A 12,417-nucleotide genomic window follows, 5' to 3' on the forward strand; every position below is an offset into this window, starting at 1 on the left:
AAACATTTGCTGTCCAAATCAATCCCGTGACCTCTGCTTTCTCATTTGGAGAGGAGCCGCTGCCAGGCTGCCACTGCGCCCTCTGGGTGGATTTCTGTAGGCAGCAGTGATGCTGAGGACGTCATGGTAACTGCATTTTGTTCCTCGGTCGTCCTGAAACAGCAGAAGCAGGTGGGGTGAAGCGCCCCTGCGTGCCCCTTTTCTACGTGACTGGAGGCTGCCTTGAAATTCACATCCTTCTAAGGATTATTAATACCCATTTTTAGAATAAAGCAATATTCCCGTTCTCTCTCCCTCTTTTTCTTCCTCTTTCTTCCTCTCCTTCACTCCTTTTTTCTCTTTCTTTTCTTCTTTCCTTTCAAAAAAAGAAATTCACATCCTTCTAAAGGAGCCGCTTTTTTCTCCAGTATAATTGGGGCTTCTCCTTTTGTCTGCAACTGCCCCTATTCTGACGCTAATGACAAAATCTAGATTCACAGCCAATCCAGCCTCTCACTGATCTCCTGAGGAAGCAGGATTCCTAGAGAAAATGTGTGACCCATACCCTGTTTACCCAGCCTTTAGCTGGGTAAACAGCCACGCCCTAGAGAAAGAAGCAGATTCCCCTATAATTGTGTAATTGGCCCCTTGTCGTTATCTGCCCCTTGATAACATTGATCATTCCTGCATGGCTGAGCTCACTGTCTGAGTCCTTGAAATCCAAGGACAGGCTTCAGGCTTATAGTTTGTTTATTTTTAACAAACACTTCAACAGTGGAGTCCTCAGGGGCTGTATGCCTTTTTTTTTTTCAAATTTTTCTGAGGACAAACCCCAGGCACTAGAGGGTGACTGTCCTGCATCCTTGAAAGCCCAGCTGCGAAGCAGTTTGAAATGAGATGAAGACCAGTAAGATGTCTGAGGAATGCAACGGACTGGTTGGCATTCACAATTTAAAGGCAGGAACCTCAGTGGTGGGGTCTCTGCAGCCCTCCTGAAAGGAACCACTGAGGCTCTTTAAGGCCCCCTTCTGCAGTCCTGGCTGAAAATACATGTTAAACAGAGCAAAAATCGTTCCACGGCAATGACTCAAAAGTCTGTGGTCTGTTTTGAGACAAACCTTTCATCTCGTTTTCGTCTCACCTCACAGGCTTAGGTCCAAGACAGCGGTTGGCATTGCTTGTCCAGAGTTGACTAAAGTTTGTACCTTTTAAAAACAGCCAGGGGCCTATTAACGGCACACTGGGTACCTAAGGCTGCTGGACACAACAGGCTGCTGGGTCCCCAAATGGTAAGCAAAAGTCCACAGCCCCCACAGCCACTCTCCTTCCTTGGCCACCACTGAGACCTTCCACTTCCTGTATGTTGCTAGCTGCAAGGACACGTCTCCTTTTCAATTTTCAGTCAAACCCCCTTGTGGTGAAGCTTAAAGAGACCCATAAGCCAAAGGCCCTTTTCCTCTAAATTCAGAAATGAATGAGAAATTGACCAACATGAGAAGGGGTGAAAAATGAAATTACTGTGTTAGCACTGGGTGGAACAGAGCGTGAACCGGCTTCTGGGACTAGGTGCGTTTCTCTCCCTTCTCACCCAGGTCGAGGCAGGAATCGGCACCTTTGAAGAAGGGAGCCCCTGTGCCTTCTGGGCTTAAAGAGAGCAGATGCCTCTCAGCCGGGATCCTCTCCAGCGGGAAAGAGAGAGGTGGATTTGAGCGCAGGGCCTCCAGTAAGTGGGGAAGGGTAGTCATCGGATGCCACCCCATGGGGCAGCTCATCCTCGCCTCTTTGGGAGGGTGAGTGGGGAGCTAGAGAAAGGTGGAGGTGTGGTCCTCCTAGGCTCTCCCTAATTCTGGAAGTGGGGGTGTCACTGGGAAGCTTGTTGGAAATGCAGATTCTCTGGTCCCACTCAGACCAGTGGAATCAGAAATTCTGAGAGTGGGCCTGGCAACCCGTGTTTTAACAAGTCTGCCAGATGATGCAGCTGCAGAGTGGAACTTCCAAAACTTGGCACTGTTGACATTTTGTGGACATAATTCTTTACTCTGAGTGTGTGTGTGTGTGTTTGTGTGTCCTTGGTATTGTAGGATGTTTAGTAGCTTCTCTGGTCCCTACCCACTAGATGCCAGCAGTACCTTTGACAACCAAAAGTGTTTCCAGCCATTGCTAAGTGTCCCCAAGGAGAAAAATCACCTCCAGAAATTTTTCTTTGAAACAGTAGCCTAGCGGAAAACCACATCCCTTACAATACACAGAGAAGAGGAAAACAAACAAGCAAAAAACCCTGGGAGAAATTTCACTGGCACTTAACAGCAATTATATCCAGGTCATGAGTTTTAAGTGATCTTTTTATTTTATTTTTTGCGAAATCTTTTCTGTATTTTCTAAATGTGCTAAAATATTTTACATGTATACTCTAAAGAATTTAAATTTGGCCAGGTGCAGCAGTTTATGCCTGTAATCCCAGCACTTCAGGAGGCCGAGGTGAGTGGATCACCTAAGGTCAGGAATTCGAGACCAGCCTGGCCAACCTGGTGAAACTCCGTCTCTACTAAAAATACAAAAAATAAAAATAAAAAATTAGCTAGGCATGGTGGCAGGTGCCTGTAATCCCAGCTAATTGGGATGCTGAGGCAGGAGAATCACTTGAACCTGGGAGGTGGAGGTGGCAGTGAGCTGTGATGACACCATTGCACTCCAGCCTGGGTGATAAGAACAAAATTCTGTAAAATAAATAAGTAAGTAAGTAAGTAAGTAAAGATCCCCCCTGCCCAGGAATGTTGGTTGGAGCCCTTAACCCAGGTTTCCTTTTCTTCCTTGTCAGAGCGTACCTAGACTTGCACATTCTGGGGTTTACTGGGGTGCTGATGCTGTCCTACTGTACCCCATCCCCCATGACTGCCTCTTGGCACAGGGTCATCCTCAACCTAAAGCTTCAGGAAGGCAGAATATGGATTCTAATGACAATGCCAGATCTGTTCAGAACACAAAAGATAAATGCAGGAGTTAAATAGAAAATTTGTGTTATCTTTGTAACTGTTATTCTGTAACTATCAATTGTGGACAAATTGGACTTGGTCAAAATGAAAACACTTCTGCATAAAAAGATAGTATTCCAGCACTTTAAGAGGCCGAGGCGGGTGGATCACGAGGGCAAGAGATGGAGACCATCCTGGTCAACATGGTGAAACCCCATCTCTACTAAAAATACAAAAAAAAAATTAGCTGGGCATGGTGGTGCATGCCTGTAATCCCAGCTCCTCAGGAGGCTGAGGCAGGAGAATTGCCTGAACCCAGGAGGCGGAGGTTGCGGTGAGCCAAGATTGCACCATTGCACTCCAGCCTGGGTAACAAGAGCGAAACTCAGTCTCAAAAAAAAAAAAAAAAAAAAGATAATATTAACAGAGTAAAAGGACAATCCAAAGAATGGGTAAAAATAATTGAAAGTCATACATTTGATAGGAGATTAATATCTAGAATAGATAGAGAATTCCTAAAACTTAACAACAATAAACAACCCTATTAAAAATGGATTGAAGGACTTGAATGGACATTTATCTAAAGAAGACATGCAAAGGGTCTATCAACACATGCAAAGATACTCAACATTACTAGTCATTAGGGGAGTGTGAACCAAAGTGAGAGGCCACCTCACATCCACGAGGATGGCTGGTATCAAAAATCAGAAAGTAACAAGTGTGGGTGAGGAAGTGAAGAAACTGGAACCCTTGTATACCCTGCGGGAATGTAACATGTTACAGCCACTAAAACAACATGATAGTATCTCAAAAACTTAAAAGATAGAATTACCTTGTGATCCAATAATTCCACTTCTGGGTACATACCCAAAATAATTAAAGCGGCATATCCAAGAGACATTTGCATGCCGTGTGCATAGCTGCCTTACTTACGATAGCTAAAATGAAAACAACCCCGGTGTCCATTAACAGATGACTCTATAAACAAAACGTGGTGTATACAAATGATTTGGCCCTAAAGGAAGGGAATTCTGAGTCATAATCCACGTGGATTAATCTTGACATTACGCTAAGAGAAATAAGCCAAGCACAAAATGGCAAATACTGTGCAATTCCACTTATATGAGCTCTCTAGAGTAGTCAAATTCATAAGGGACAGAAAATAGAATGGCGGTTTCCAAAAGCAGGGAGGAGAAAGAAATGGGGAGTTCGTGTTTATCGGGTACAGAGTCTCAGTTTTACAGGATGAAAAGTTACGCAGGTGGGTGGTGATGATGGCTTCACAACATTATGAATACACTTAATATTACTGAACTGTGCCCTTCATTTGGCTAAGATGGTAAAGTTTATGTTACATGTGTTTTAATGCAATAAAAATGGCAAAGTTTTAAAAAGCAAAAATAGAAATTATTGTGTTTCTACCGCATGTCACACCACGATGAAAAGGATACACTGCAGTGATGCGAGAAGCAGCGCAGGGACATCATACGGGAAGGCCAGGGAGGGATGTCGGGGGAGCAGCTTCTGGGGAGTCATGGAGCCTTCACAGCAGAGCTGGCACTTGACCTGGGCCTTGAGAGAAGTTTACCAGGCAGAGAAGGAATGCAAACATGTCAGAGAGAGAAACACGTGTGAGTGAAGGCATGCAGGACCCCAAAGAGCACAGGTGATCCAGCAATAAAGCAGTGAAGGGACTTGGGTGTGGTGTGCACACTGGAGGATCTGGACTGCCTCACCCTTTCCATCCAGGTGACGTTGACAATTTATCTCATGTCTTCGCCTGTTAAGTGGGGCAGTTCGGTTGGAAAGATTAAATTTGTGAAATGAAATCAGGCCTCTAGGAGGGTACCTGTTAGTGCTAAATTAGTGAATGACTTGCAACAGAGCTGCAAGGGATTTCATCCAGACAGCATCGCGAGGTGACGGTAGGAAGGATGACAAGAGAAAGAGCTCCCTGTGTCATGTAACTTGAATCTTGTGGATTATGGACGCGATTCCGTTTAGACATTATCTTGACAGCCTGTGTAGAAGATCAGCTCAAGGGGCTTCAAAAGTAGTCAGAAAAACAATTAAGAAGCAATTTTCACAGTCCAGGAGAGGGCTAGTGAAGGACTGGGCTGAGACAATAGCAGTGGTTCAGGGAGACAGAGAAGGATCGGAGATGCTTCTGTGCTGGGCTCTTGTTCCGCATATTTCTATTTTTAGATCTTAGTGTATTGCCAGGTTATTTGCAAAAAGCACTGCTATGTTTACCAATTTCCAGCTTCTGGTTTATCTGTACTATATGAATTTCTGGGCAAATGTATGCCCTTTCAAGTAATATAATGTTCTCATTCTCAGGCCAGAAAGACCTGCCAAGTCTAATCTGTTGCCATTTAATAGACCTGTTCTTTCTGAAGTAGTTTTCTCACTTACAAATGCCCACATAACTAACGTGGCTATGTTATTATTCCCATCTGCACTCCCACAAGTGAAAAATAGACCTGCTTATTGTTTGAATGTTGAACACTAAGTAAAGGTGACATGGCCTTGCTTAAAACTTCCAATTCAAGCACTCATATGAGGTGGCCAAAGCCAACGCTCTGACTCCAATCACGTGTTTAAACCCCATTTGTCACTGTGCAGGTGGCACATGTAATCTTGTGTGTGTGTGGGGAGCTCTACTGTGTAAACCTTGGCTTTGCAGTGAGAAGACGGGTTGATCACAGATGTGAACTGTCAGGTAACCAGGGCTGCAGTGACATCCACGGATTTCACTGGAAGTAGAAGAGGAGGTGGAAACAGGTGAGTGTGGTGATAGGACTAACCACGTAGTATACAGAGTAAGCAGACAAGGAAAGTGGTTGGATTAAACTCTCACATGGTGGACTTCTTGATACACAAGTTTTAGTCTGGACATATGCTTTTAATTATCTTGAAAACCAAGAAGGAAATTTCTCAGTCATATGAAGTATATATTTAAGATTTTGAGGAGCCGTCAAACTATTTTCCAAAGTGGTTGTTCCGTTTTACACCCACCAGCAATGTATGAGACTTCCATTTTCTTCAGGTCTTCACAAACCTTTCATCTTTTTAATTTTAGCTATCCTAAAGTAAAAAAAGATAGCTAAAAAGATAGTGCGAACTCATATCTTATCATGATTTTGACTTGAGTTTCCTAATGACCAGATGCTGAAGAGCATTTTTTCATGTGATTATTTGCCATTTCTTTTTAAAATTAAATTAAATTAATTTTTAAAAACATTTCCATAGGTTATTGGGGTACAGGTGGTGTTTGGTTACATGAGTAAGCTCTTTAGTGGTGATTTGGGAGATTTTGGTGCAGCCATCACCTGAGCAGTATATTCTGCACCATACTTGTAGTATTTTCTCTCTCGCTTCCTCCCACCCTTCCCCGCAAGTCCCCAAAGTCCATTGTATCATTCTTATGCCTTTGTTTCCTCATAGCTTAGCTCCCACATGTCAGTGAGAACATATGGTGTTTGGTTTTCCATTCCTGAGTTACTTCACTTAGAATAATAGTCTCCAGTCTCATCTAGGTCACTGCAAATGCCATTAATTCATTCCTTTTTATGGCTGCATAGTATTCCATCTCATATATATATTGCATCATATATATATATCTGATATATATATGTAATATGATATATGTGATATATATATGTGAGACATTATCTATCTATCTATCTATCTATCTATCTATCTATCTATCTATCTATCCATCCATCCATCCATCACAGTTTCTTTGTCCACTCGTTGATTGATGGGCATTTGCATTGGTTCCACGATTTTGCAATTGTGAATTGTGCTGCTATAAACGTGTGTGCAAGTATCTTTTTCATATAACAACTTATTTTCCTCTGGATAGATACCCAGTAGTGGGATGGTTGGATCAAATGGTAGTCCTACTTTTAGTTTTTAAGAACTCTTCACACTGTTTCCACAGTGGCTGTAATTTTTTACATTTCTACCAGATGTGTAGAAGAGTTCCCTAATTACTGGATCCATGCCAACATCTACCATTGTTTGATTTTTTTGATTATGGCCATTCTTGTAGGACTAAGGTGGTATTGCATTGTGGTTTTGACTCGCATTTCCCTGATCATTAGTAATGCTGAGCGTTTTTTCATGTTTGTTGGCTATTTGTATATCTTCTTTTGAGAATTGTCTATCCATGCCCTTTGCCCACTTTTTGATGGGATCGTTTGTTTTCTTGATGATTTGTTTGAGTTGGTTGTAGATTCTGGATGTTAGTCCTCTGTCAGATGTATAGATTGTGAAGATTTTCTCCAACTCTGTGGGTTGTCTGTTTACTCTGCTGACTGTTCCTTTTGCTGTGCAAAAGATCTTTAGTTTAATTATCTGTTTATTTTTGCTTTTGTTGCCTTTGCTTTTGGGTTCTTGGTCATGAAGTCCTTGCCTAAGACAATGTCTAGAAGGGTTTTTCCAATGTTTTCTTGTAGAATTTTTATAGTTTCAGGTCTTAGATTTAAGTCCTTAATCCATTTTGAGTTGATTTTTGTATACGGTAGAGATGAGGATCCAGTTTCATTTTCTACATGGGGCTAGCCAATTATCCCAGCACCATTTGTTATTTTAACGATTTTAAAATGTGTCATTTAATTTTCATCTATTTTTGATTTAACCATATTTCCTTTTGTTACTGATTTCTAATTTTATTCTTTTGCAGTTAGAGAACATACTTTTTATAATTTCAAAAGTTTTGAATTGATTGAGGCTTATTTCCTGAAACACAGTTTATTCTGGAGCGTGTGCTCTGTGCACTGGAGAGAACGGTTTTCTGCTGCCGTTCAGGGGAATGTTCTATGAATACCTGTTAGGACCAGTTGGTTTATAGTGTTATTCAAGTCTGTTTCTTCAATGATCTTCTATCTATTTTATTCTCTATGTTATTAAAAGTGAAGTGTTGAAGTCTCCAATATTATTGTTGATTGTCTATTTCTCCTAACAAACGTGTCTTTTCTTCACATTTCTTGAGGATCTGTTGTTAGATGCATGTTTATAGTTATTATATCTAACAGATGGATTGACTGTGTTATTATTGTAAAATATTCATTTTTGTCTCTAGTAATAATTTTTGTCTTAAACCAGATTTTATCTGATAGTAATCTAGCCTAGCCTTTCCGTTTGTTACTGTTTGCGTGGTATCTCTTTTTTTCATTTTAGTGTATGAAGCTAAAGCCTATCTCTTTTATATAATATATAGTGAGACCACGTTTTCATTTGTTTGTTTTCTTAACCTATCTGCCAGTATCTGCTTTTTGTTGGGGGGTATTTACTTTATTTATATTAACATAATTATTGTTTTGGTAGAATTTATATTCCATTTCACTTTTTTGTTCTTTTATATCAAATTTTTGTTTATTCTTTCATTACTACCTCCTTTTGTGTTAAACAGAGTTTTCTAGTCTACCATTTAATTGCTTGTTGTTTTTGTGTATATATATATGTGTATATATATACATATATATATACACACATATATATCTATGTATGTATTTATGTATCTATGTGTATATGTAATGTGTATTTAGTTATTTTATTAATGGTTGCTCCTCTGGAGATTCAAATTAACATCTTAACTTAAAACATCTAGATTAGAATAATATAGCTTAATTTCAGTAAGTTTAATACATTTTGTCCCAATGGTATTTATTCTCCCTTTCTTTAGGCTAGTATCATCATGTGATTATTATTAACCAATCAATCCTAATTAATAATTACTATTTTTTGTAGTTATCTGCAAGACAGGAGATGAAAAGAGTTATTATGTAAGTATGTTTATACTGTCTTTTACATTTTCTTTTATCAGTGCTAAATTATTTTTTCCTATAAATTTCCTCTTCATGTGAATATCCTTTCATTTCTCCCTAAAGAACTCCCCCAAGTATTTCTTGTGAGACAGATCTGTTAGCAACAAATTCTATTAGCTTTTTAAAAAACTGGGAATATCTTAGTTTCTTCTTTGTTTTTAACTAATGGTTTTGCTGGAAACACAGTTCCTGGTTGACAGTCTTTTTCTTCAGCACTTTAAGTATGTCATTCCACTTCCTCTGGCTTGCGTGGTTTTTGAGAATTCAGCTGTTATTGCATTAAGGATAACTATATATTCAATCACGTCTCTTCTGATACTTTCAGGATTTTCTGTTTGACTCTGACTTTTGACAACGTGATTATGATGTGTCTAGGTACAGGTCTTTTGAATTTATCTTACTGGGATTCTGTTGAACATTTCAGACATGCACGTTACTATTTTCACTACCTTTGGAGAGTTTTCACCATTATTTTTCAAATATTCTTTCTGTGCCTTACTGTCTCCCCTTTTCTTTTCTCTGGGACTCCCACTCATGTGTATGTTGATATGCTTAATGGTGTCCCACAGATCTTTGAGGCTCTGTTCATTTTTCTTAATACTCTTCAGAACAAAATAAACTCAGTTTTTCTTCAAGTTTGCTCTTACTTTCTTCTGTCAGTTAAAATCTGTTGTTGAGTCCTTATATTTTGCCTTTCAGTTCTTATAGTTTTCAAGTTCAGAATTTTTATTTTGTTCTTTTTATAACCTCTATTTCTTAGTAGTAGTCTCCATTTGATGGAGCATTATTCTCATACTTTAAAAAATTCTTTAGACATGATTTTCTTTAGTTCTTTGAGCATATTTGTTTTCAATTTCTTATTTTTTTGACATTTTTGTGGGTACATAGTAGGTGTGTATATTGATAGGGTAATGAGATGTTTTGATACAGGCACAGAGCGTGAAATAAGCACATCATGAAGAATGGGGCATCCATTCCATCAAGCATTTATCCTTTGAGTTACAAGCAATCTAATTACATTTTTTGAGTTCTTTTAAAATATTCAATTGAGTTATTACTGACTATAGTCACCCTGTTGTGCTATCAAATAGTAGGTCTTAATGATTCCATTTTTTGGTACCCATTTAGCATATTTATAAGAGCTGATTTAAACTGCTTGTCTTAAAAGTTTAATGTTTGCACTTCCTCCATGTCAGTTTCTAGTGATCACATTGTTTCCTGGTGTATATAGCCCATAATTCCTTTTCCTCTATGTATCTTGTAATGTTTATTGTGGAAAGCTACACATTAAAAATAACATAATGTGGGGAACTGGAGATTCTATTCTCCGCCTCTGCCTCCAGCCTTTGTTGTTGAGGCTGCTGGTGTTCAGCTTACTGTGGAGGTAGGGACAGGGGATGGTAACAGAACAAGTTAAAATACACAAAGCTTGCTTTTCTTACAAAAATTCAGGTGTTTTTCTTGAGTAAACACTCATAAGATTGTTTCATGCCTATGTTAATTTCCAGAGTCCTAAATAAATCAATGTTGGAAATTTCCCAAGTGTTCTTGCTGCATTCATGGAGGAGCATATTTTCAGAACTGCTTTGGACGCCGTTCTGGAAGTACGTCTGTTGTCTGACTCAGTTTACTGGTGTGTTTGGGAGTGTCAGGGTGATGGTAATTCCAGGAGATCCTTGAAGAGTAGGATTAGATCATACTTGCCTATAGTTCCCAAGCTTCTGTCTTAGTGCTTGGTCTGCAGCAGTACGGTGGTAGCCATATAGGAGATTCCACTCATCCAGGGGGACACCTTCCAACACCCCTATGGGTGCCTGAAACTCCCGAGGATACTGAGCCCTACATACACCATGTTTCTTCCTATTCATATATATGTACGATAAAGATGAATTTATCAATCAGGCATAGTAAGAAGTTAAGAGTAACTAATAATAAAGTTGAACAATTAAAACAATACTCAAAATGGTGTGCAATTTCAAACTTATAGATTATTTCTGGAATTTTCTATTTAATATGTTCAGGCCATGGTTGATGGCAGATAACTGAAACCATGGAAAGTGAAACCAGGGATAACAAGGGACTATTACATGCTTAGATGAATGAAAGATGGCATGTAAGGAATTATATGAGAGAGTTTCATGAAATAGCCACAGAAGGAACGATATTTATTTTTCTCCCATATTTAGAAGAACAATAATGGAATTCTACAGTTTGCCAATATCCAGCTTACACAACTCTGTGTGCTTAACACCACTTCTGACATTTCTGGATAGGCCTTTGAGAACACACTGTTTCTTTTGCCTGTGTTTCCCTGCAGCCCATTGCAGGTAGTCAGAGGCCAGAGTAAATCAGGAGACATGGGGAAAACTTGCTTCCCATCCTTCTGTGCTCCCTCTAGCTGATTACTTTCAATTGCTCATCGCATCCATAACCATATCTTCTAGGGATAGCCAAGGTAAATGTGAAGAGAGAGGAAGTGAGTCTTGAAGGGTGAACAGAGCTTAGCCAGAGTTTAACTCTCTAGTCAGGGAGCTTCAAAGCAGGAGAGTAGGGCAAAGCAAGGTGTGCTTGGGCCAGTGAATTTCTATCAGAGTAACTGAAGGTGGAAGGGGAAGAGGAGTGCGATGAAGCCAAGGCTACAGAGAGTGTCAGACTAGATCTTGAAGGACCTAGGATGTTGGGCTGAGAATGTCAAATTTTATTCTGAAGGGTCTGGGGCTCAGAGGAGGATTTTAAACAGGAGTGTGAGCAGACGTGCAAATTAGTAAATGTGACATTCTAGTAATTTGGAGAGTTCCAAAAGAGCAGAAAAGCTCAAAGGGTGCTATGGGAGTAACCAGGGGAGAAATGTTGAAAGATGGAACCAGGAAAGAGTAAGCCGATCAAAGAAGGAGAGAGCTTCAAGAGATACATAGAAGTGTAATTAACAAGACTTTGGTCATTGATGTAATGTGGAAGACAGAGAGGAGGAGGGAAGCACTGAATCCCTGTTCCTACCTTTGGAAAATGGGTGCAATTCACTGAGGTAGACCCCGAGAGGGAAGATCAGGCCTTGTAAGGGAACACGATGAGACTGCAGACTGTGGTGTATGTACCCCAAGGGACACAGGCACCCAGCTATTGCATTTCCAGGCTGGAAGCTCGGGAGATAAGTCTGGAGCAGGTATATTTATTTAGGACGTATAATATGAATTTTAGCTAGATGAAGCCATGGAAAAATTTGTATCAGCTAGTGGGAGCATCAGTTTAAGGAGAGATAGTGTCTACAAGACAGCTATGAGGGAAAAAGTAGTCTTTGAAACAGGTGGAAGAAAAAAACCTAAGAAAGACCTCAAGAACCACATCCATCAAGATTTCTCTGGCTCCTTCTGGCTGTGTAGTGCAGAACACACACACACACACACACACAAACACTCACACACACACAACATTGGGGGCTGGTGATCAGGGCTCAGGGCTGGCCCACAAGAGCTTCCTGAATCCCTGGGCTGGGGCAGCAGTGCGTGGAGTTTCTCTGTGAACAATGTTCTTAGTTCTTGCTTATAAACCTTTGGAGTATGCATCACGGCTGTTATGTAAACATTTGGTAAGATAGTATGGTTTTGGAATTGATACTGTGTTCTTTAGCTCTG

General features: G+C 40.0%; 1 long non-coding RNA gene across 1 annotated transcript; it reads left to right on the top strand.

Annotated features, from left to right (window-relative positions):
- Positions 1-677: 677 nt before the first annotated feature.
- Positions 678-8,744, top strand: LOC103794722 (uncharacterized). Its single transcript, XR_004728343.3, has 3 exons — positions 678-1,702; positions 5,638-5,735; positions 8,709-8,744. It is a non-coding gene; the product is annotated as an uncharacterized LOC103794722 (long non-coding RNA).
- Positions 8,745-12,417: the final 3,673 nt, after the last annotated feature.

Source organism: Callithrix jacchus, chromosome 11, assembly GCF_049354715.1.
Source record: "Callithrix jacchus isolate 240 chromosome 11, calJac240_pri, whole genome shotgun sequence".
NCBI lineage: Eukaryota > Metazoa > Chordata > Mammalia > Primates > Cebidae > Callithrix > Callithrix jacchus.